This window comes from Ambystoma mexicanum, chromosome 11, assembly GCF_040938575.1.
Source record: "Ambystoma mexicanum isolate Mex_15411 chromosome 11, UKY_AmexF1_1, whole genome shotgun sequence".
Classification (NCBI taxonomy): Eukaryota; Metazoa; Chordata; class Amphibia; order Caudata; family Ambystomatidae; genus Ambystoma; species Ambystoma mexicanum.
Genome location: NC_090934.1, coordinates 336,080,665 through 336,102,948, shown reverse-complemented (window position 1 = coordinate 336,102,948; position 22,284 = coordinate 336,080,665). Strand labels below are relative to the sequence as shown.

Below are 22,284 nucleotides of genomic sequence, written 5' to 3'. Positions count from 1 at the left end.
TGAGCACACTGGTGAGCAAGCCGACTCCTTCCTTCACAATTGGAGGCAGTGCTAGTTTGGAGAAGAAGGGAAGAGCAGTTGGAGATCTTAACGGAGTGCAGCAGATGAACAGGAACCAGTTGTGGCATTGCCCCATGATGAGGACGACTTTGGTGGTACAAGCAACAAGGGGCAATGCTGTGGACCTGGTGATGAATATTGCTCAAGGACCGAGTGTCCTCGTTCTACGGAAGAAATACAGGAAGTGTTTAAGGACACTCCTCTTCAGAGCTACATAAAGAATATGAAATTAGTACGCCATACTCTCTCTTCCTGTTCATATCCATCTTGAGGACTCATACAGTACCATACTTGCCTTCTCTTCAAATCGGTGCTTTGAAGCAGCAGCGGTAAACATTTCATAAAATTGAGTATATAAAACACATCTGGATTCTATTCTGCTTGCGGAAGATTACTGTGGAGTTATCGTAAATCAACACCCATGCAAGTTGATGGATTGTACTAGATCTTTCTCTGAGCATTCTTTGCCTCCATAAGGTGTATATTATGGTAGTCCTAGGCACAGTGACAAAAAGGATGGGAACGCATGCCACCTTGCTTTTTCCACTAGAATAACAGTTGTGTTGCCCATTTACACAAAAGCACCTTCCCCAAAATATTTGTTCTTATTGTGAACTCACGGATTGGGGCACATATGCATTTCTTTGGAGGAGTAGTGTTCTTTCTAATGCAGTTGGGAGCAGAGTTGAATTTGACGATTATCTTAGCATGTAGCATTGATAATTGCATAGCACTGTGAGAGGTTATGCACTGACACTCGTAAGTTAAACACTATGTCTAGGTTTGATGACTAGCACATGCCTCAGATTGATGAGCAAAAAAAGAGCAACAAAAGAAAAAGCAGCTAAAAGAAATCCACCTACTACTCCAACTTGGATGTAACTAAGGGGTGATGCCAAGTTCCCCACCATCCCTCTGATAAAGAGAGGAAAGTCTTTGCTACACACCTCAAGCCCTTCTCTGCTTCACCATTCCTCTTTTTGGTTCACATGTTGTGCCAGACACCGTTCAGTAGGCTAGTTGATCACCAACTTGTACGACATTAAAAATATGCAGGTGCCTATATATATATATCATATATAATCATTCTTGGGCTGATCATACGCTCCGTATTTGCTTAGTATATGTAACATGAATATGTGCAGGATTACAAGCCAGTCCAGGTAAGTGCACCATAACTACAAGAAGTGTGAAATACCTAAGATTTCAAGTGCGGAAGTACCAGAAAGTACTGTTTGCTGTCCCTGCTTTCTGCCCTCAAGCTCAACTGTTTACTTTAGGCGCTTTTTCATGCAAGGCTGCAGGATTGCGTAAGGATCGTTCACATGAGGAATTCTTTCACTGCGACACCGGCGTGTTACTACAGCTTTAAGAGAAGTAAGGAATTGACTTTTCAACCAAACATTGAAAGACTTTGCCTCTTGTCACCATATTCATACCTTGAATCTGCCCCTTATACAGTGTCCTTTCTTTGTGTTCTTAGGTCCTTGGCTGCCTCTAAACCCGCCCCCTCAATCCGAGGCTGTGCGGGATAAATACAGCTGCGCCTGCGCATTCGCGCGCGCACTGCAGAAGTACCAGAAAGTACTGTTAGCTGTTCGCGGCGAAGCGTCGGGTCGATACTTTTAGAGCCCTGAGCCCAGGTTAAGGACCCAACCTAATACTCAAGTAAGCTTCAACCTCATACTAACTTATCCTCTGAAATTTTGAGGTTGCAGGAGAAGGAACCACTCCCGAGGTGTACAAACGTGCATCCTTCCTGACAAACCATGAGGCATATTTACACTCTAAGAACAGGAATGCCTTTGCTTCCTAATGTTTGGAAGGCTGCACGTGCGAGAGAGAATACAGAAATGTCTGAAAATAACTCTTGTACCATCACAACAAATAATGCTGCTCCCGCCTGCTCCACACCTAAAATAGCCTCTGGGAGCCGAAAGCGAGGCAGCAAAAAGAACTCCATTATTAATTCCTCTGACATTCGCACCTTTTGTTTTCCATCTGCACCTATTGCGACCTGTACTAATTCTCAAACATCTTTACCCACTGTCATCACAATTGGTGATCAGTTGGATAACAATTGTGCTGAAGCTGTAATCACCCCGATACAATTACAAGATGCCAAGGAAGATGTGATAGAAATTACAGCATGTGACATTTCTCTAACAGATAGCACTGTACTTAGAGGGGAATTAAGACCACACACTAGTGTTGCCATGGGCAATTGCTCCACCTCTCCTTCTGCATTACACAACACTGTGCCTGTGACTATTGATTTAGTCAACTCTCAGACTGAACTATCCAACCATGTCTTAGCAGAGAAACTTTCATTCTCGCCTAACATCTCTGAAATCACCCACCAGAATCAATGTGCGTCATCATCATCCTTTTTAAATCCTACACCTCGTAGGCAAGTTGACTCACACTTCCATCAGATGTATGAGGGGGTGTCTAAAACAGTGATTATGTCTTTGAAGCTATGCAAACAACCATGAACATTTTGTGGAAACTATTTGATATCTTGAATGACAAGATACAAATCCAAACTGATTTACTTAATTTGGTAGTAACCTGGCAAACCAAACGTGATGTTGCATTATCGTTGCATGATGCCGCAGTTATTACCCAATCTAATACATCAAAACAGAACAAAATGGTTGATTCTGCTACATCGACCGAAAATGTGACTAATGATTATCTTAGCACTGATCCTAATTCATGTACCCCAGTGCTTCCATGCTTTTCAAATATCATTGTTGAACAAGTTGCCAATGTCCCGACCAATCCAGTTAAACTGGAAAAACAGGGAAATAAGAACCCTACAGATACAGCGGACAATGAAGTTTATACAATCTTTTAAAAAAAAGATCATATCGCTAAGCAAGCAAGATCAAAAAAAGTATCCAACGTAGTGACAAAAAATCCAAAAACATCAAGAGTACCAAACAGTCGATGACTGCCGCTTCCAAGCAGTTTATAAAACAACTTAATGTACCAAGCTCAAGCTCTCAATTAGCCTCTTCGGCCGTTGCAAAAAAATATCTATTGCTGGCGCAAGCCCGCAAACAACAACCAAATGCTATCTTCCTCTCCACTCAAAAAGTGTCGTCACATGAACCGTTGGATGAATTGATTGAGGTGGTGAATTCTCATGCGCATACTCATACGCATAAAGAAACAACATCAAAAACAATCACTCATCCACCAATATCTGAACAGCCTGCTCACCCGTCAAATGATGTAAAAGAAAGTACAGCCTCATGACGGGAGGAGATTAGAAAAGCAGTTGATGCTTACATGGCCCAATGCTCAGCTCAAAGAGACCTTATAGTTCCTGTATCCACAGGCAAGTCCTCCTTGTCCTCTAATCTGTGTGTGTGCGCCAAAGCAATAGTGATGAATCAAGTAAGTGCGACTCAAGAAATTACAAAAGTATGCGAGCCAACTTGAATAAAACATCTTGTGTAGGCTTGCATATCATACTGATGAATCATAACGAAGGTCAAGAGGCAGAAATAGCCCACATGATAAAATCATTGCTTCCTATTAAAACCAATGCTGAAACAGGTAAACCTACATCGATACCTCTTAAGAAAAATACGCCAACATCCCAGGACAAATCACAATTTAAAACCAATGATCACAATTTGGGTTCATTGCTTGTGAGTTATCGTCCTAAACCATATCCTCAATACACTCTAAACCGCCAAAGCATTCTGGAATTATTCTTTGGTATTGACTCCCTGAATTACATCATCAGTTCGGACATAGAACAAGTTGAATTTATAGCCTTGAATCAACGAAGTACTGTTAGACTATGGTTTCGGTCTAGAGTGATCAACAATCTGGTATGGAATGCGAAAGAAGTCCTATTCTCAATGGTTTTCTTAGTCATGTGTGAATCACAAGATGACACTATGTCAAATCCACTTACAAAAGAAGGCCCCAAAAAGAATTCCACTTGGTGCCTTAGCAATGTCAATCAAGATGCTGAATGTGATACAAATCAAAAATGCCAAAGTCAATGTGATAGAACTAAAAATTAGCTAGAGCAAAAGGTTTGAAATATGCAATATCCCTTGTCTCCTGGAACACATGTGGATATAGTCACTTACTCGGAAACAAGGCTAATGCACTCTTTGACCACAACATCATAATGCTACAGGAAACATGGATCACAAACTCTATACTATGGGACAACTATGAATTACATGCCACTTTGGCCCTTAAAGGCCCCAGAGGCCGTCCCATGTGTGGCTTTCTCACCGCCACCAAAATTAGTGCAAACATTTCAATCATACATAAATATTCTACAAATTACTATACTCAATTAACCATTGTGTCAAGTAATTCCATCCTTTACGCTCTAGTTAATCTTTACTAGAACCCTCTGAGAACTGAGGAATCAGTGTTTCTTACAAATGTGTCAACTCTGTTAGACTATATCACCTCTGTGCCCAAAATAGCTCATACCATTATAGCGGGCGATTTAAATCTCCACTGTCTAACAAAGTTGAAAGTCACTGAACAAAAGAGGAGAGTCTTATGGAACCATTTAATGAAATCAAGAGGTTTCAATATGATGACTGGATCTAGTCCGAAATATTATCCTCCTCAGAACACCTGGTCTAAAAGAGGTACCAGTGGAATAATCGATTACATTTACTTAAGTGATTCACTTTCCTCATACTCCTCCGAATTTAAAATCGAACAAACGAGGAAAAGTGATCACGATATGCTTTGTTTGCAATGGTTTATTCCTCAATGACAATTATTGGCCAATAAAACAAAATGGGGTCACTCCGTAATGACAAATAACAATAGAGTGCGATGGACTACAGATGATATCGCTCTATTTGGAATAATGCTAGAAGCAGCCTTTGATAGTGCTCCCATGAATACAGTCTCCAGTACTGTCTAGCATGAAATACTGCAAAAAATGAGTCAAGTATATACTAGGCAAAAACAACATATGCCTCGAAATCATGTGTTTGATCCCAAAATTAAGGAAAGAACAGCACTTTTCAGAAAAGAAAAGAGGCAGCGATGCTTTTACCAATCTGTACCCGATACCTAAAGCTCAAGCTTCTAAAAACAAATTACAAAAATTGGATTCGACACCACAAAGCACAAATGCTACAAGTAGATGGAGAACATATGCTTGAACTCATAAAAAGATAAGAACACTGCACGCATATGGAAAGTGATAAATGAGTCAAGCTTGTCTCAACAATTTTTCAAACAAATCCAACATGTCTCAGAATCCACATGGGTGGATTACTTTCAAAAATCCTTGTCTCACCCAATCAGGATGATAATATACATACTAGAACTAAGACCTTTCCATTTCATCTTGACATTGACAAAACAGACATGGGATACATTACTCACCGTAATCGTATTTCTGATGCTTGTATCTGCTTCGATTCACATGCTGTGCATAGGCCGACATCTAGTGGAAGCTGCGGAGTATTAGTTTGTTTTTCGAAACTCGAAAATTGGGCGTCGACACAGAGCGTGCCAGTAATACTATCCCTAGTGTGACGTTCACTGTACCCATGATCCCTCACGCGTCTAGGACCCTCAGATTGTATTTTTTCTGACACGAGGTAGCATGAGGAGTAGCGTGAGTACATATGATCCAAGCAGATAGAAGATAGATAAGATAAGACTACAAGCATCCATGCGCCTTCTCTCAGAGGGGAGGAAGGGTGGGTCACATGTGAATCTAAGCAGATACAAGCATCAGAAATACGATTACGGTGAGTAATGTATCCCTTCTGAGGCTTGTGGAATCTGCTAAGATCACATGCTGTGCATAGATTAGCGAGCAGTGTTAGAAGGAGGTGGGATTTGAGAAGGGTCATGAGCAAATAAATGTCTGAGTCCCACTTGAGTATCTGTCTTGGAATGGGTGTCAATGCAGTAGTGCTGAGTAAAAGTGTGGATAGAGCTCCAAGTATCTGCTTTGCAAATGGTGTCAAGGGGAACATTTGCAATGAAAGCCAGAGTGGCCCCAATGCCTCTTGTCGAGTGGGCTCTGGGCGTAAAAGGCAAAGTTTTGTCAGAAAGAGTAACACAACTGGATACATTTGACAATCCACTTGGAGATGGCACCCTTAGAGACGCGATCTCCCTCTTTGCCTGTGGCTACGGAGGCAAACGGTTGATCTGTTTTCCTAAGCGGTCTGGTCTTGTTTACGTAGTAAAGGACTGCCCTACGCACATCTAGGGTGTGTAATTTAACCTCAGCCGAGCTTTGTGGGTTTTGGAAGAAAGCCGGAAGCTCGATGGACTGGTTTACATGGAATTAGGAAATAAACTTAGGTGAGAACCTAGGGTGTGTCCGTAAAACCAGCTTACCCTTATGAATAGTAAAGAAAGGATCCTGCACTGACAGAGCCTGAATTTCACTGACCCTTCTTATGGATGTAATGGCTACTAAGAAGGCAGTCTTATAGTTCAGGTGTTTGAGACTTGTCTCATGCATGGGCTCGAATGGGGGGCCCATGAGTTTAGATAGAACCACATTCTGGTCTCATCCTGGTGGTGGGTTCGATATAAGAGGATGAAGTCTCTTTACTCCCTCCATGAAGGCTTTAACCACGGGTACCTTCCACCACGACACCTTGCTATGTGAGGTGGTGTACGCCGACAGTGCTGCCAGGTGTACCTTTAGTGAGTTGAAAACCAACCCTACTTCCAGCAGGTGGAGCATGTATGTTACGATTGTGGAAGGAGTGCAATCAACTGGGTTGATCTGTTTATACTGGCACCAGATAACGAATCTCTTCCATTTGTCGAAGTAGCAATGCCTCATGTTCGGTTTCCTAGACTCTTTTAGGATGTCCATACACCTCTGTGGTAAATTGAGATGTCCAAACTCTATGACCTCAGGAGCCATGCTGCTAGGTTCATGGAGTTGGGTTGAGGATGCACCTTCTGACCTTGGTGCTGGGACAAAAGGTTGTACCAGCCCAGGAGTTTGATGGGATCGCACACCGAGAGTCTGCGTAGGTGTGGAAACTACGGTTGTCTCGCCCACATGGGAGCAACTAGGATGAGCGTCATCGACTCTCTGTTCATCTTGTTCACCACCTTCCTAATGAGAGGAGTTGGTGGAAAAGCGTACACAAACATCCCTGACCAGTTCATCCACAGGGCGTTCCCCAGGGAGTCTGGTTGGGGAAACCTGGATGCGAATCCTGGGCACTGTCTGTTTTCACTTGTGGCGAATAGGTCTATAGTGGGGAAACCCCACTGAGAGAAGAGATCTTCAACGATATCTCTGTGTAGAGATCACTCGTGTTCCTCCGGAAGGGGATCTCTGCTCAAAGCTTCCGCTAGAGAATTGAGATCCCCTGGAACATGTTGAGATGACAGAAAGATGTTCCGTCTGAGTGCCCATATCCACATTTTCTGGGCAAGTCTGGACAGATTTGGCGAACGAGTCCCTCCTTGCTTGTTCAGGTAGAACATGGCTGTCGTGCTGTCTGTCCGGATCTGCATCGACAGGTTCAATAGGTGGGGCTCGAACGCTTGAAGTGCTCTGAAAACTACCAGAAGCTCTAGCAGGTTGATGTGATTCTTGGCCACTGTGTGAAACCAGAGACCCTGAGCTGTGTGGTGGAGATGGTGAACTCCCCATCCTGTCAGGCATGCGTCCGTCGTGACTACCACCTGTATCTCGGGATCGTAAAAGGGTTTCCCCTTGGATAGATTGTCTGAGGCTTTGTAAAGTGTTGGCGAAACAACCACTAGATCGTCCCACTGACCACTTGCCTGAGACCACAGTTTCGCCAACCATTCTTGCATGGGACGCATGCGCAGGCGCGCGTGGGGAACCAGGCAAATACATGACGCTATCATGCCCATCAAACGCATTGCTTTGCGTACTGTTATCTGGCGACCGGTTTGATATTGCGGAATTTACAGTAGTATATTCCGAATTCTTTCCTCTGAAGGAAAAGCCAACCCTTCCTGAGTATTTAGAACAGCTCCTAGGAACTGCTTGGAGGTGCTGGGCACCAGACTTGATTTTTTCTCGTTTATGGAGAAGCCTGAAGAGGAGGTCGATAGTTCTTTGAATGTTTGTCCTGCAAATTACTGGGGTCTCCCCCGTGACGAGCCAGTCGTCCAGATAAGGAGTGCGTAGGTGTGCCGCCGCCACCACCTTGGTGAATACCCTTGGAGCCGAGGCTATCCCGAAGGGCAATACCTTGAACTGGTGAGCTGGGAACAATAGGCATCTTTCATATCCAATGTTGCCATGTAATCCCCCTTTTTTAGGAGGGGAATTACCTCTTGGAGAGTAGTCATGCAAAATTTTTGGGGCTTGACATACTTGTTGGCAGGCCGTAACTCCAATACTGGGCGCACGAGTTCTATCACGTCCTTTGCAAGAAGAATTTCAATCTCTTCGAGTAGGATCTTCTGGTGGTCTAAGGAGTGTATTCTTTGTCCTGGAGGGTGGTTTCGGGGACGCTCTAGGAGTTCTATGCAGTATCCTGCGGACACTGTGGACAGCGCCCATCTGTCTGATGTGATCCCTTCCTAAGCTTGGGTGAAGATGGAAATGCGTCCCCCTACTGGGGATGCGTGAGAAGGGGCCCTGAACGGAGCGTCACTGTTTTGGTGGAGGTGTGCCCCCTCCTTTATTGGGACTGCCTCTATCCCTACCACAACCTCTTTTGTTACCCCTGCCATAATTCTGAGTAGACTGCTGGTTAGCGTTCCATGTAGTACCCTGGCCTTGAGAATAGTTAGAGCCTCTTTGGGAGTTTTGTCCACGAGGCCGACGAAAATTGCCATTACCTCTCTGGTTAGGGGGTTTGTTGGTTAGTTGCCCTAGGGACTTGAGTGTCTCGTACCCGTACTTGGCATTCTTTAGTGCGTCCTCGACCGCCTTTCCAAACAATAGATCCGACTCCACCGGCTTATCTATCAATGATGCTTGGGTATCGGCCTTGAAACCAGACTGCCGTAGCCAAGCATGCCTCTTGATGACCGTGCTTCAGAAATTAATCTACCGGCGTTATCCGCGGCATCAAAGGTTGATTTTAAAATGCAACCTGATAGGGCTCTCCCCTCGGCCGAAACTCGTGCCAATTGGCTTTTCAAGGGTTCTGGGGCGGAGTCTATGAGAGCCGCGACTTCTTCCCATTGATGGCAGTTGTAACTACCCAGCAGGGTAGTGGAGTTTGCAATCCTTGCCTGGTAGGCGGAAGTGGACGCTACTTTCCTGCCCAAGCCATAAATCTTCTTGCTCTCCTTGTCGGGGGGAGCTTCGGACGATGACAAGGGTGTTCCCGCCCTCTTACGGGTGTTTGTAACAACCAGGGTGTCCGGTTTGAGATGTCCCCTTATGCATAGTGGGTCAGATTGGGCTGCCCTGAAAAGCTTTTCAATTCTGGGGTTTACTGCCCTAGTGAGATTGGGGTTAACAAGGGAAGGGTCTATCCTCCTTTGTATTGACTTAAGGATAGGGATGGCCTGAGCAACAGGTCTCCTCTCTCCCACCAGGTCCTCTGCAAAGTCCCTCTCTTCCTGAGCACCTTGGGTGTCAATGTGGAAGTGCTGTGCCGCTCTGGACAGGACCTCATTCAGGAGAGGTTGGTTGTCGACCGGGGAGTCGGTAACCGCGGGCTCTTTCTCTACTGGGGAATCTACCCTGTAGATATCTGGGTCGTCCTCTTCCTCCTCCTCCTCCTCCTCCTCCTCCTCCTCTTGGTCCTCATCATCCCATTAATAGCCTGTCCCAGTTTGTTCTTCGAACATGTCCACGTCTGGATCCTCAACAAAGGATGGATCTTCCTGGTATTGAGAATAGGGCTGTGTATAGAAGGGGTTTGAAGCTAGAATTGGTGCTTCACCCCGGGACTTCCTACTTGGGGGTATTGGATCCTTTGAGCCTGAGGGAGTTGACCCTTCTGGTGTATAAGAAAGAAAGTGAACTGGGAATAACTCTTTCCTGGAGTGCTTTCTCTGTTTTATCCTGACCAGACCTACTGGTTTGAATAGGGGTCTTAGGGACAACAGATCGAGATTTGTCCTGGCTAGACCTACTGGCCTGAACAGGGGCCTTAAGGACAGGGGTCTGAGACTTGTCCGTCTGTTTAGGTGTAGTACAATGTTTAGGAGAGGAAGTAGGCTGAGGACTGCTTACTTCGTTGTCCCCCCCCCCCTCCCCGTGGATGGAAGAGTGCTTCCCCGACTTTTGGGCCCTATCAGAGCTTTTCGATGCCTGGCATCGAAATACGGGGGTAGAGTCCCTGTCTCTGGAGAGTGTAAGGGATTCGGTAGCAGCCTTGCCGCTGCCTGTAGACGCCGACTCCTGGAGTGCGGCTTGGAGGTAGAGGGGGGTAGAGGTTGGCGTCGTCCTCCGACGACCGAACCTCAGTCACTAAGGGGAGCGAGGCACTTTTAGCAACAGTGGAGGGTTGCTTTGTGTCATGAGGCGATCTCGAACGCGAATGCCCAGAGGACACCGACTCAGTGGACCGTTCTCTACATGCCTCTTGCCAAGAACTCGACGTGCGCGTCGAGTCTCGGTTGGACTTCTGTTTGCTGGAAGTGGTGTGGGTAGCGCTCGTGTCGCCGGGGGTCTTCCCCATAGCTGCCCTGCTGGACAACCTTCCGAGGTCGGGGACTTGCCCTTGGCTGTCCATCGACGCCACATTGCCCTCGCCGTCCGAAAGTACCGTGTCGCTGCCATCGCTGAAGGCACCCTCCGCGGCCATGGCCTCTTGTCGCCTGGCGTGGTGGATCCAACGCTTTGTCGAACGGTCCTTAAGGGTCTTCGGTTTAAACCGACTGCACGCTCTGCAATTCGCCTCAGGGTGGTCCCTCGGCAAGCAGAGGTTACACGTGGCGTGTCTGTCAACCCAAGGATACTTGCGGTTGCACTTGGGGCAAAATTGAAAGGGGGTACCCTCCATACGCACCCTATGGCAGCGGGCTGGGAGTGTAGGAATATAAGTAATGTACCTATATTAAACAGAGTGTAGGATATGTGCCACCCCCCACTCTCCCTACTTGCAGGGCCGAGTCCAGAGGACTTCCGAGGCCTGGGCCGAGGCCAGAGGCCTTCCGAGGCCCAAATCCATCGCTGTAGTCCGACGGTTTAATTTTCTCTGATCCGGTGTCGAGTGTCGATGCTCGGAGACTCGACGTAGAGGTGGAATAAACGGGGAAATATATAACAATATTAGCAAAACCTAAGTCAGGGAACTCCGCACAGTGCTTCCGACCAGCATGGCGGAAAAAAAACAATCTGAGGGTCCTAGACGCGTGAGGGATCATGGGTACAGTGGACGTCACACTAGGGATAGTATTACTGGCACGCCCTGTGTCGACGCCCAATTTTCAAGTTTCGAAAAACAAACTAAAACTCTGCAGCTTCCACTAGATGTCGGCCTATGCACAGCATGTGATCTAAGCAGATTCCACAAGCCTCAGAAATTATATTATATCCAAACAATTAGCGCATCAAGAGCCCCAGGGCCCGATGGCCTGTCTAACTATATTTAAACAACATCAGGAATTATGGGCTAACATTCTTTTCTCCATATTCCAGCAAATTAATCACTCTCAAACTTTTCCTTGCTCCTGGAAACACTCCATCATAGTTCCTCTTTATAAAAAAGGCTATCAAGAGAAACCAGATAGCTACAGGCCAATTGCATTGCTCGATGCGCCGGGAAAAATCTATACAAGAATTGTGTTGAAAGAATTGAACTCATGGATGAATTTAGACAATTTGCGTGATCCATTCCAAACTGGGTTCGTATCTGGGCTCGGCACAACCCCAAATATGTTATTCTCAACATGTTAAGAGCAAAATATATCAACCAAAACCAAAATCTCTATATGGCATTTGTTGATTTCCGCAGTGCCTTTGACTCTGTCGATCGGAGCTTCCTATTCTCCAAACTAAGAAAATACGGTTGTCCTCTTTCCTTATAACAAATAATAGAAGAGCTTCATTCCAACACAACGGTCTAAATTAGATTAACTATAGAAGGACTGCTATCCAAGAAGGTCAACTCGCAAAGAGGCGTTAAACAAGGCTGTATTTTAGCCTCAACACTCTTCAACCTATTCTTATTAGATCTGGGGATTGAATTTGAAAATGCGGAAAGTGACGCACCTAAATTAGGAACCCAAAAAATTAGATGGATCCTTTACGCAGATGATTTGGTGCTCGTCTCACAGACCCCTAGAGGCCTTCAGAAACTACTTCAATGTCTAGAGAACTACAGCAGAGTAAACAATTTAATAATCAATACGGAAAAAACTCAGATGGTTATCTGCCAAAAGAACAAAAAAAAGAAACATACTAAACGATGCAAATGCGTAGTCACCAACTATAAATATCTAGGTCTTTACTTCTGTGGCAGCTCGGAGCCTCTATTGAAAACATCGATTTTAAGGGCCAAAATTATATCATTGGCCTCTCAAGTCTCTATCTTAATGCGTACATTTGGGAAATTTACAACAAATCACATAGTACTGTTCTATAAACAAAAAGCAATCCCTATAATGTCGTATGGGACTGACTCTGAATTACCTCATCCAAGAAACTACTGGGACAGGTATGAAGGTTTATTTTGGAAATCTGTCTTCAAACTTCCAAATTGTACACCCACTGCTCTGGTGAGACTTGAAATGGGCACCTGTTCAATTAACTGTCATGTAATGTAGAAAATGTGTTGCTTCTTTAGGAAGTGCTTGGTGGGTGCCTCTGAGAAAAATGTGTTGAACACCAATGCACATTACCTTTTAACATCCATTGATAATTTCCCTAAAGTGTGGTACAAATGTGTACTAGAAAGTCTAACTGAAGCTAATATTTCTTACAATTGTTAATCCTAAATCCTTCCAAAGCCAAGAAAACACTGTTTCTTTATGATTGGATTGTAATTGTAACCCAAGACATGTGCAAAGAACGGGTTGATTTTTTCCTCCTTAATCTTTCTTCCAAAAAAAATGGGTATAATGGAGAAATATCTCCAGAAATGTCCTTCTCACTTTGTGAGATTACAAATGATAACAACGCGTTTAAATCTCCATCCTACCTATGAAATTTTCGCCAGAAGGGATAATGAACTGAAGCAAAGTAAATGGTGTCGGTTTTGCAAAAACAACACGCTAATTGAGTCTCTTATGCATTTAATAGTGTGCTGTCCAGCTTTGGAAACATTACGGCAAGCATATTTTAAAAATCTGCTGCAGCTTTATTGCTCTCATACCGAGGAAGAAATTTGGGGGCTTTTGATCAACAGTGAGCGCTCAGCAATACACATTGCCTTGGTCAAATTTTTATCTAACATTCTTTATTAATATGATTGCCAAAAGTATATAAAGAAGTCCTACTTTTAAGCTATGAAACAATTGTAATTTAAAACTGTGAAATGATGAATTGTAATATAATGATTGTATTAAGATTATGTATATTTATTTTTTGTACTAAAAATCTGAAAGGCTGAATTTCAGCCAAACAAATAAAAAATAAAAAAAAATAAAAAAAGTGTTTAATGGGGGTAATAAAACCACAAGTTCCAAAAGTTGAAGCCACATCGTCAATACAACTTACAGAAGAAATGTGTTACAGATAATTCACGGCCCAATGGGATATTTTGGCAGTATATTGCACAGTTTTATGCAAATGCCATTGTAAAGACGGCCATTTAAACCAACAATCACCTGAATACTCCAGGATGGTTAGATCCAGCTATAAAAAGCCGTGCAAGATGTTAAGATGTTAGCCCTCGTGGTGAGGACTTATGAGGACCAACCTGGGGTGTATGTGCAAGGTTTACGCCAGGTTTGTCCTGACTTTCACAATTGTAGCTGTTTCTGAGCAGTCTGGCGATACTCCTAGGAGGGGTTCAGGGGGGTAATAAGGTGCAGTTAGTCACACAGAAGCACAAACTAAAGGTAAATCTATACAATATAATTACTGAAAAATATGCTCGTAATTATAGCATCAAGCTATAGTTGGAGTGCAGGAAAGAACTTAAAAATAGATTATTAAAGCAGCAAAGTGTCTAAAACAGACAATACAAAGTAAAGCAGTAGCATGTAGGTTTACAGATGGGTGCAATGCACAAGCTATTTTAGTAGCCTTAAAAGTGTTAGAAAAATCTCAAAAAGCAAACAAGTCATAAATAAAGGTAAGTAGTTAGAAATCAACACGGGGTCCCAAACATTTTTAAACCCCTATCCAAACATGTATTTAGTTAAATGAATGTCACCCTCAGGTAAAATTATATGCCACTAAGAGTTAGTTTTAATCAAGACAAAGTCTGTAGGCTCCTTGCGGTTACTATGAAAAGGAAGTTAAGTATTACCAGGGTCTCTCACAGTAGACAACGAGGAGGAACCTTCAGTCTGGCAGGATGCAGAATCTCACCCAAGGAGTTTCCGGTCCTGGTTGAACAGACAGAGCCAAGCCCTGTTGCAGTGAATGTTGGGGTCTTCGGGTGGAGGGATTTTGTGAAGGACTGCAGAGAAAGGCCCTTAGACCCTGCAGACGAGGCTTAGCGATGGATTTGAGGACAGAAGATCTAGCGCACATGACACAGACTGATGGCGGGACAGTGGCAGTTCCTGTTGCAGGGTCTGCAAGCAGAGCTCCTGGAGATGGCAGGACAAAGAAAACCATGCCAGTGACAATGGAGGACCTCCTTCATGTGATTCAAGAAAAGAGGGTACAACAGCACCAGCAAGGAATCACAGTGGTGAACTTGAACCCAGATCACAGGCGGTGCTGGTGCAAACAAAGAGCATAAGGACAGGATGGTCCCACAATGTGAATCAGCTTCCGAGATCAGATCAAGGCTGTCCCACAAAAGGGTAGATTTGAGCAACAGTAACAATGGCACTCAGGTTTCAGGAGGAACTCCCACTTTAGGTCAGGTGAGTGCCATGGGTTCAGGATGATGTTTCAGAGGAACACAAAGAGCTGCAAGACCAAAAAAAATTTCAGCTAGTCATACAGAATGGACGAAGAAGAGCTTGGGGCAGGATTCCAGGACACAGTAACAGTTTCACCTTCAGAAGGATTAGGAGAGACACCCCCAGCTGGCCTCCGAGATCTCTACATCAACTTTCAGTAATTAAACTCTAGGATGGCTTCTGGTTTCCGTAAGTTTCAGTTAGCCTGGCCCTCCAATTAACATATGTACACCTTTCAAAGTTTTGGCTGCCATTCCAATTAGTTTGGCTAGCACAGTTCAATTCTAGTGAGTACACTCACGCACGCACATGGATTGAGAGGTCTGATAGACCCTCATCCAGTCCAAACCAGATTATATCAATTCCAAGATGTCTTTGTAAGCCATGCAAAGAGCTCCTGTAGGCATAACATCCAAAATGGTTGTGCCTTTGTGTGTGAAAAGCACACAAAGAAGGACCATCAAGAAAATGGCTAGTCTATACGACGTAAAAGTGCATTTGTAGTCCATTTGTTACTGTTCGGGGAGTGAGCGGCTACTAACACAGTACAAAGGCTACAGAGTGCTGTGTCCAACTAACACTAACTCACGCAGCTGCCAAAAGCCTAACACTTTCTCGATAAGAAACACCCAGAGACATTATGGGGTGTGCTGGGACCATCCCAGGCCGATTGGTTATATAGGCTACTAAGGGAAGCACATCAAAAGTCAGTTGTATCCTTCAGGGAGACTGCAGGAAAATGATCACAGTCTGTAAAAAACGGTCAGGACTCCGAGGAAGTCAGCAAAAGTTTAGGGGACTACCAAAGTGAGCTATAGGAAATTCAAAATGGAGTTTCAGATCGAACGCATGTCCCCCTCAGACTTTAAACAAGGGTGGCTCATTCATTTTGAAGTAAGCTAAGTCCATTAAATTGGTCAAAATACCAGAACATTTGTTAGTGACTATCCATACAATTACCTTCTGCAATTAAGTCGAGCCTTTGCAGGTCAAAGACATGTTCTTTTCCTTGGAAGAGGGAATCTCTTCCTGAAGACCCTCATGAGAGAGTATCTCCCTATTACCTCCCTAGCAGTGTCAAACTGCTTTTGAACAGACCAGAGAGGGTTAACAATGTCATGGGGTCTTTCACATTGGAGACCCTAGCCCCTGTAGAAACCTTATCTGCCGCCTGCTTCTTGCGCTCTGAAACACTTGTGTACGAGCGCGATATAAATAAAATATAATTTCATTTAATTCCAAGTAACGGCAGGAAGAGGCCTGGCTCTGACCCAGTGAGCTTATGAGAAAACACAGCCTTCTGAGTATTTTCTGGATAGTATGATGATTTTGCAGAGTTGAGCTTTGGCCATAACCCCAACAATGAGAGGGGAGGGCAGCCTTTAAAAGGATCCTCTCTCTCAAGTCATTTGCCAAGGAACATTTTGTCAAGCGCATTTTCTTGGATGCTGATTGATTGTAGTGGGGGTTGACTAGTTAGCTTAGGGAGCATAAGGGTTCCCTTTACCAGATATCTTTACGAAACTACCAAGCCAGTGAGCCCACATTCAGGGTGTGTAGATCCCGTCTAGCCTCGTGAGAGCAAGGGGATGAATCAAAACGTGCCTATTGGGACTTCATCGATCCATCTGAATATAGGATGAGGATAGCTCTGGGATGTTTGCATAGTAGTCCTCCACAGAGGCAGGGTGCAAGCATAAGGTTGTTACTCTTTGTACCCTTTTGTCAAGTACAGCGTCACACATGTGCAGAATAGCTGAGGTTCTTAAAGTTGTGGGAACAGGTCTCGTTTTGGTGCTGGTCTTTGGAATGATCTGGTAAAGTTCTTCCTCCAAAATACTACAGGGTGCAGTAGGCCGTATGCTAAAGGTCCAGTCTCTTCCCCACCCCCCTTAGAGTGTAACACAGGAGACAGGCTGAACCAAACCCCGAAGAGCACAGATTCGTCTCCCAGTATTAGCGTGGTGATGAGGCAGTGCAAGCACTGAACTGGAAGGTGTAGCAGCAAGCAGAGGAAACGAGGAAACCACCAGGAATAGCGTTATCGTAGAGGTGTTTCTGGGGTCCAGGGAGTCGGGCTGAACCCAAAAAATGGGAACAAGGCCCTGAAGAACAAGGCGATTCAACAGAAAAGAGGAACCAGAAAGGGAGCAGACAAAGAGGCGTACTGCAGCAGACAAGGCAGGGGCCAAGTAGGAGGCCAAGGCAGAGAACCAAGAGAAGAGAAGAGGCTACGGCCAGGGAGGCTGACGTGAAGGGAAGCTGGGAAACAAGCAAGCAGCATGTCCAGAAACACAAGGAAATTGGAGAGCGTTGAGATGCACCAAAGACAGCAGCATTTCCTTTTATGTCCACAGGCGAACCGAAGAGTCTGGGGAAGCCTAGTGGTTGCCGTGGAAGCGGGCGTCAATGCCGTGGCCATGCAAGCAGAATGACGCGGACCGCTTGGATTACATTCTGCGGTCCGTGCCCCGAGACGCCGGGACTGTGCGGGCGGATGGATGGAGCTTTCAACTCAGATACAAACACTAGTGACCTGGCGCAGTAAGTGATGGAGCGTGTGAGCACCGCGCGACACCTTTTGGGGAACCAAGGGTGTCCTGTGGAGTGGGTATATTTTCCACAGTCCATAAAAATAGCTAGCATTCTAAGAATTTTTGAAGGATCACTACTTCCCTTGCTGGCAGTAGGGCCCCCATTGCTAACGTTATTGTTAGTAGGGACATTCACCTTATGAGATCACCTTGCCTGGAGCTTACCCAGCTGTATTTTCTGGTCCTGTGTCAACCAAACTGTTACCATTCATAGAAGACCTCTGGTCCTTGTGGTGCAATCTATGTGACACCCACACGTCAGCAGCCATGGCCAGCTTCCTAGGATCAAACACCTTAGAACCAGCCAAGTACTGATGCAATTCAGAGGAACACCAATACATAATGCGCCCCAGCATGACCAAATGTAATCATACCCTCAAAGGAGTCCACTTTACGGTCAGTGAATCGACCATACAAACTGTTAAGAGAATCGTTTACCAGAGGGGGCGTGGTCAACTAGCCATGAGAAGCTGTGTTTCTCTGTAGCTCCTGCTGATCCTGGAAAAACTGACCCACAGCTGTGTCAACGTGTGCTGCATGCAGCGCACAACATTGGAACCAAAACCGGGATACGAAAAGAAAGTTATGTATAAAAGAAAAGTGTTGGGATCCCGAAGTTGTCCTGCCAAAATGGCCGCTTCTCCAGAACAAAGGAACTGGAACGCGCATTTTGAGATTTTCAGCGCAGCGTATCGAGCGCGCCTGCAGCACAATAGAGGACAGTGAGGCATCTTCCAATGTCTCGGGTAACGGTGTAGTGGCTGCAGATGCTTGTACATGGTGTGTGCCGGGCCCCTGCAGCGTGCTACAACAGAGCTGAGCCGGCGCCCCAAGGAAGACAACGAAGGAATCCGACATCCCCATTGAGCCACGCAGCTCAGAAAGAGCACGGCTGAGGGATACTTTGTTGCCCCGGCACTACCCCTGCAACAACATCAGTAAAGGCGCACTGTTGTGTGAGACTCTTCCTGTAACACACATCACTGATATGTAGGAGGAATACGAGGAAGAACCCACCTCGTGCAGAATTTATGGACATAGTCACGCGGTAAGCGCAACTGTAACAAACAGGTTGAGGCACAACTCGGGCCCCCGAATAACGCGATTGCCTGTGAAGTTGGCCCGACGAAGAGAGGGAGCACACACAAGCATAACACGGGCGGACTAGCTGAGCAAAGGAGGGAGCCACAGGAGAGGAGACATGAAACTTGAGTGTTGGTGGCTGAGGATACGGAGAGACACGTGACGGAAACCCATACTAAAAGCCACAGAATCATCATTGATATTCCGAACAGCGCAGCAGTTGCAGGCACATGAAAGCACGGCTCGGGGGTTTAGGAGTTGTAATATCTCCATGAAGCGGAGCGCAATGGTACCCTCCGCATAAGGAGGAGCATAGCACATCCACAACACAGGCAAACTGGCATAGAAAAAAACAGGTGCTTGCCTCAGAACAATGGCGCGCAGCAAATAAACCCTTAACTGTAGATTGAGACCAGTATTTCAAATTTTGGAGGCGAAAAAGCAGTTGATGGAATACGAAGTGACACACTCCCATGCTGCGCATCGCACAGTCAGTAGCCCTCTGGAAGACAAGGTTGTAGGGCAGGTATGGGCGCCGCGTAACACCGGGACAAAACAAATTTGGCTATCCAAAGCGGAGAGTCCACTCCTGGAACTGATATGGCCTCTAAGTTGCCTAAGTTAAGGGAAAGCAGTCAACGATTGAGGAGTTTGCCAAATCACCACAAACAGCAGTACAAAACACAACACAAAAGCCTCAGCACGAAATGACCAGATGATCCTGGAAGCGATCGAAGACGTGAAAGCATCATGGGAGAATATGCTCGATGCTGCAATGGCGGATTTAAAGACCTCGCTGGAATTTAAGATCAACGCTGTACAGGTGGACGTCAAGGTGCTGGTGGAACGCACAAGCAGACTGAAGACGGAGGTGAAGGCTAATACAACCACCTGAACGGCTAACGCCAAAGAAGTACATACACTGCTACAGCAAGTACGCAACCTAGAGAACAGGGTGGAAGAAGCAGAAGGGCGAGTGCGCAGAAACAATGTACGAATTGTGGGGCTCCTGGAGGGAGAAGAAGGATCCAACCCGACCAACTATGTCGAGACCATGCTGCTACAGGAAATCAAGAGAGGAGCGCTCACCCAGGAGTTCGCAGTGGAGAGAGCTCACAGAGCCCTGGTTAGGAAGCCACCACCGGGAACCCCCCCCCACAGCCGATCATTGCCAAAATATTGAATTACATAGACAGACCGAAGATCTTGGAACACTTTCTAAAAGGGGGAAAAATAAATAGAGCGTCTGCTTTCTGTCACAGCGTACCCAAATTACACCTTCTTGGTACAGAGACGGCAACTAAATTACAGTGCGATCAAAAGGAGGCTGCGCAAAGCAGGCTACAGATATATGTTGATGTACCCAACAAAAATGAAGGTGTTTCATAAGAACAAGGCCCTATTCTTTGAGTCTCCGGAGAACGCAGCAGAGTGGTTGGAAGCAGAGAACTGTCCAGCAAGAGCAGATGACCAGACGGATACGTGAACTTATAGTTTCCCGGGCTGTAATGTTGTATAGGAAATTGACTTTGGGACTTGAATATAACACAGCATATAAAGAGATTAGTGAGAGAGGTTATGCAAGGACGATGAGGGATGTAAACTAAGCGACATACTGTTAGCTTAATGCAGGAGATACAGGTGCTGGCATCAGATCAGCAGCACCAAGAGACACACTATCACCCCCCATAGGTAGTTTAGTCAGGATACTGGTAGTACGGTATCCCCCTGCTGAGCTCTGAGTATCGGTATCACTGGAGAAGGGGCTAGATGCAGGATAGCATGAGATCCAGGGATGGATCTGGGCGACAGTTGGGGTTGGTTGGGAAGGGAGTTGGGGTGGGAGTTGGGGGTAGTTCAAGTAGGGGGGGGAGAGAGGAGGTCGGGGAGTTAAGGGGAAGAGGCGGGAGGGAGTTTGGGGAGTTGTTAAAGGGCGAGCCTACAACCACAAGGCACTGTGCAAGAAGAGCAGGATAGGAGAGGAAGCGGGCGGAGTAGGGAACGGATAAGATGGGAGACCTGAAGATATTGACCTGGAATGCCAGGGGGCTTAATAATTATCTGAAACGGATTAAGGTCACAATGTATCTGAAGAGACAGAAAATAGATATTGCCTCGTTACAGGAAACTCACCTGACCAAAGATAAACAGGAGGTGGTGGTGCAGAAATGGAAAGAAACCACCATAGGAGCAACATACTCAGCATAGGCCAGAGGAGTTATAACGTGGATAGCACTACATGTCCCATTTAAGCTATTACAGTCCACCATAGAGACAGACGGGAGGATGGTGTTAATATGAGGGTTGATAAAAAATAGAGTGGTGAGCATTATTAACGTGTATGCTCTGAATCAGGACACCACTGGCTACTTCAAGAACTTATACGTCAAGATTATCCTGTATATTTTATTTATTTGCATTTTTAAAGCGCTCATACAGCCTGCAGGCATCGAGGCGCTGTTACAGAAATTTAGTATTTTTTTTTAGTTGCGTAATTGTTTTTTTTTTTGTATTAGTTGCAATTTATAACGCGCTTAAACACCCAGAGGTTTATAAGTGCGGACCTGGGGATCGAACCTGTGTTGCTTCGTGTAGTCTTGCTTCCAAGGCGCGCACGTTGCCGCTGAGCCATCCTCCCGAATGGGGCAGTTATATGGGGGGGGGGGAAGAGGACTTCAATTGCACATTGGACCCCAAACTCAAATGATCAGATGAGAAGATTGCGAGGCCTACCCCAGTAGCTAAGGCTTTGAGGGCCCTATTAAGTGATTTTTGATTAGTGGATGTGTGGAGAATGCACCATCCACAGAACAGAGAATACTCTCACTATTCTGCCCCACAGAACCTGCACACCCGATTATATTACATATTTGCTGCATGGAACAAGTTACTTACCTGTAACTGTTTTTCTCCAGCATGGGTCTGGCATGGATTCACATACTCATGAGTTTGTTTCTGAACTGTCTTTCTCCTAATAACCAATCACTGGTCTCTGGGTCATACTGCCCCCAGCCAATGACTGCCCTCTACCTAAGCCCCTCCTCTGGCAGCCATATTCAGATCTGGTAGCACGCAAGGTGGCAGTAGGACCAAGAGAAGAGCCGCAGAGGGGTTGAAGGAGGGTTCGCATGTGAATCCATGCCAGACTCATGTTGGAGCACAACAGTTACAGGTAAGTAACTTGTTCCTTCTCCAGCATGGGGTCTGGCATGGATTCACATGCTCATGAATACAAGAATACATAGCAGTACACACATGCACAACCACGGGAGGTGGCAAGGCTCAACATTAAGCATTTAATCAACTCAACTTTAAGCATCTCTTACCTCCTCACCAGGACCACCTTCAGGCGAACAGGTTGCGCAGCACTGCCTGGCCAACTCTGGACTCCTCCCTGGAATCCCGGTCGACGCAGTAGAATCTCGTGAAGGTGTGCGTCGACCTCCACGTAGCAGCCCTGCAGATGTCCAGCAGGGACAACCAGACAGGAACGCCGTGGTAGCAGCGATCGCTCTGGTCGAATGGGCTCTCGGACGGCCAGGCAAGGGTCGGTTTGCCAACCGGTGACAGTGCATAATGCAGCCAGAGA

The 22,284-nt window shown here is 45.7% G+C and overlaps 1 protein-coding gene across 3 annotated transcripts in view; it reads right to left on the bottom strand.

Moving 5' to 3' along the window:
- Positions 1 to 22,284, bottom strand: part of SCMH1 (Scm polycomb group protein homolog 1) — a 1,232,539-nt gene that overhangs the window by 16,556 nt on the left and 1,193,699 nt on the right. The window lies entirely within an intron of this gene.